At 35.0% G+C, this 4,091-nt stretch overlaps 1 protein-coding gene across 1 annotated transcript in view; it reads left to right on the top strand.

Annotated features, from left to right (window-relative positions):
* LOC117108421 (galactosylceramide sulfotransferase-like) overlaps positions 1-4,091 on the top strand; it is a 10,875-nt gene that overhangs the window by 5,217 nt on the left and 1,567 nt on the right. The gene's annotated exons all lie outside the window — the stretch shown is intronic.

Here is a 4,091-nt window from a genome sequence, read left to right as displayed (position 1 = left end):
TTCCCCTCAGGGCGATTATTATTTATAGGCCTAGTAAATAGTACAGTATCTGTAGGTTCTTCATTACAAGGTTTAGGCCAAGGATAATTAATGCTGAAATTATTATTATTATAATTATTTAGCATTAATTACAATGATAGTTTGGACAAGTTCAATAACGCCGGAATGGTATATTATTTATTTAATAATATTTCTCTTATGCGCTCTATTTTTCATTTCATGCTTCAATTTTGTCCCAATTTCTCCCAAAAATTTCAGTCCATGTCAGTATGTGAAGCGTGACTGTTGTGTCAGCCTGACCCTAGGCCTAGTTTAAGGAGGGGCCTAGGTAAGACCTCAGCCTGTAGTTAGGCCTATAGTTTATCCTCTTTCTCTCTAGCCTTTTGTATAACTGTACCTATCGACACTGTATAACAGGAGGTACTAGCTGTTGTTGTTGTAGATAATATACTAACATTTAATAACATCCAAGAAGGTCACAGTTAGTTACACAGTGACGTACATCACATAAGTCCGTGAAATTTCATAGGCCTGCCGTAGGTAAACATAGAAAGAGCAATAATAGTAAAACTCGAGCGTTACGACATTGCGAAGTGTCTGCTCTTATTCCTCGTATCGTACTCACTCGAGTCAATCCGAGATGGCCCGAGTGAAGTTTCATGCAAATGTTTCGTACAGGAAAAAAAATCGCCTCCCGGGCATGCGTTATTCGTGTTATCAGTTCACCTAAATGACCTTAAATAGTGCCCTCTATAATTTCTGCCGGAACTGTATGGGAAAAAAATAATGCCCCTGCATCCCCTATGACAGTGTTGTCTCGATCGGCCCAACTTTCGCCCCCCCCCCCTCCTTTTGGACATCTGTGGATCCGCCCCTGCGCCTGTTGAGAACACTGTCATGATAAGTGACTTGCACAGTCTCGTCGAATAAGAAACGGTTATTATTCTCGTAAGAAAATGAACCAGAATAGAAACCATACAGAGATTGGCAACAACCACCTACCAACCGCTCTGTTATTACGGACCCGCGAAAGAGGAAATCAAAGAAAAATCAAAGAAAAATTTAGATACACAATAAAAATTTAAAGAACATCAGAAACATCCAAAAATTAGACTAAAACATTCAGTTAAGCCTGTGAGATGTTCAGGTCCGCGTTACTGTAGTCTACCAGCCTAGTTATTATTAGGAGTACAGTACTAAGCATTTAGACGGTGGCTCACTCGCGCTAACGTGGTCTTAATAACGCAATGATGCGTGACCACGATGCTAAAAGTACTTAACGTAATGCCTATTGACAATTTTTAGAAAGCTTGTTTTGTGTTTATTTTTTAATTACGTTCAATGAGGTCGGGCCTGGTGATAGCGATCATGTCACTGAGAAATATTTTATTGTTGAAAATTATCACGAAGGTAGTAGACAAACTCACACTATACATTGAATAATTTTATAGGTTATTTGCAAGCTAGGAATATATTTTGATTGTGTGACAGACTCGTGATATTCAGCTAAAATTTACAACTGTTGGTTTTGTAATGCTGTCTCGAAATGTAATGCCTCATTAACTTTATCTAATACAGATTGAATAGTTAATGTAACATCAATAATTACGGTACATTAGCTGGCAAGCGATTGCTCAAGTTAATCGATTGTCCACAAGGATGTGAACCATGAGGTGATAATTGATTTTATATGATTTATATCATGTTAAAGGTTTAAGCCTGTTGATATGTGATGTAGCCGCCGTAGTTCGAAATGTATAATATTTTAGACTGTATTACTTTACACTGTAAATACGACAACCTTTTCTAAAACGTTGGTAAACCAGATTAGTGATAACCAGATTAGTGATTTTGATATATGTTAGTTTAAATTGGCGGGTGCTTTACAAAGACCCTAGTGTATAGTGACATGATTTATAGTAGTTAGTGATTCTAGTCAGAAAACATTGGTTTCAACGAGATATAATCCGGAAACGTACGATGGCTGGCTGGGTGTAGTACTGCTTTCCTATCAACTTTACGTACTGTAGTCCTTATTGTTTAGGCTTGAAATATAGCAAGATTAGGCTGAAACATACATTTTATTTTTTGATGAACGTCGCAATTTTTATAATAAGGTGTCGACTACTGTATAATGATATCAGGTGATTGGTATTTCCGGGCGTTGGGTAAATCGCTCGGCTTCACAATCCACTTTACGCTTAGCTTTTATTTTATACTTATGTTTGATAGCTCAATATGCTTGTTTTTTCTGTTAGCAGAAAACTCGAATAGTGTCCGCACTCTTGGAGTGACTATTGAGTCAGCAGGTCTTAGCCTATCTAATGTTAGCAGGGCTGTTAAGTTCCATCTAAGAAACTTATGGAGAATCAGAAAGTTCATAGATAGTAATACCTGCCATGCTGCTGTTAGGACACTGGTTCTTTCGAGACCCAACTACTGCAATTCACGGACTGTACAGTGGCCTTTTAAAAAAGGATTTATATACCCTGCAAGAACTTCAAAAATTCTACAGCTAGACTCATTTTTTCTTGTAAGTCACGTACACATACATCTCCCCTTATTCGTGATCTCCATTGGTTGGTTATTATTATTATTATTATTATTATTATTATTATTATTATTATTATTATTATTATTATTATTATTATTATTATTATTATTATTATTATTATTATTATTATTTTCTTCGCCAGGAGATATTATTATGTTTTCAGTCGTGTAAGTTTGTGTGTGTGTAACATTTTCGTGTTTGTGCGTGTGTGTGTTTTTTGTGTGTGTGTTCGAATTATCTCAAAACGGCTGCACAAACATAATTAAAATTAACAGGGAGTGTTAGGTATAACCCAATAAAGAAATGATTAAATTTTGGTGACGGCCCGGAGTAGGGTGTGGGTGTGAGGACCAATTAAAGGATTTTAAAGCAAAAGTTCTAGACAAGATACAGTATTTCAAAAACTAATCAACTGATATGAATCTTTCTTTATTCTTTATTGGTCTAATATATTTAAAATAAATACATCAGAAATTCTTCATTTATACACTGCAATAAAAGGTAAGAAATTCAATATACAATTACATATAAAAGGTTAAGAAACACAATTCAATTACAATTTAAAATAGAAAAAATTATGTTAAACGGCAAAAACAATTCAATATATACAATTCAAATAAATACTTTAGGTAATACAATAAAATTTACAATTATTTATTAGATTGATATTGATATGATATGATCAAGGTGTTCTCTCCATGGGTAGAAAAAATTATCTTTGAACATATTCGTTGTAAATTACAATAGAATGTGGAACAAACGATTTGTTATAGCGTTTAGTACGACTAGGTAAAGAGCGAATACAGATATGGGATGGTAGAAAATTGTATTTGTTGTAGAGTGGATGATCATTTTGAGAAAGTATGCGTCTTACCATGGAGAGAACACCTGCATTATACTTAAAATTGAGCTTAGAAGAATCTACTCCTATTGCACGCCCCGCCCTGTTAGTGATCTTCGCCAACAATCCCTTATCTTTTTCATATAAGCTAGCTTCCCATATAATCCGACAGAAAGAAATCACACTGAGTATCATTGATTGGTAGAATATTTCTAGAATTTCTTTATGAACATTAAATTTCCTAAGTTGCCGTAACATATGAAGTCGTTGCTGGCCTTTTTGTACAGTCTAAGTGTATTACTGGACCATTCATATTTTTCATCAATCACAGTACCTAAATATTTGTACTTTAATCTGTTCACCATCAATATTCGGTGGTTCATGATCTGACCTATTTTTCTTCCTAAAATCAATGATAAGTTCACATGTTTTCTTTAGATTGATTTTAAGGAAATGGTTCTTACACCAATTTGAAAAATAGGTCACATCATTTAAATAATTATTAAGGGATTGGCGCCATTGTTTAAACTGACAAGGACGGTGTCATCAGCGTATTTGATTGCCATGCAGCTCTCAGTCAGGGTACGAAGGTCGTTGGTGTAGAGGATGTACAGCAAGGGTGAGAGAACACAACCCTGTGGAGAACCAGTGCTATTATAGATGATAGAAGAAAAAGTTTGTTTTATTTTGACTTGT

This window comes from Anneissia japonica, unplaced genomic scaffold (assembly GCF_011630105.1).
Source record: "Anneissia japonica isolate Jap-2015-1 unplaced genomic scaffold, ASM1163010v1 scaffold1776_len382430_cov169, whole genome shotgun sequence".
In the NCBI taxonomy this organism is placed as follows: domain Eukaryota; kingdom Metazoa; phylum Echinodermata; class Crinoidea; order Comatulida; family Comatulidae; genus Anneissia; species Anneissia japonica.
This window is presented reverse-complemented; position numbering and strand designations above follow the sequence as displayed.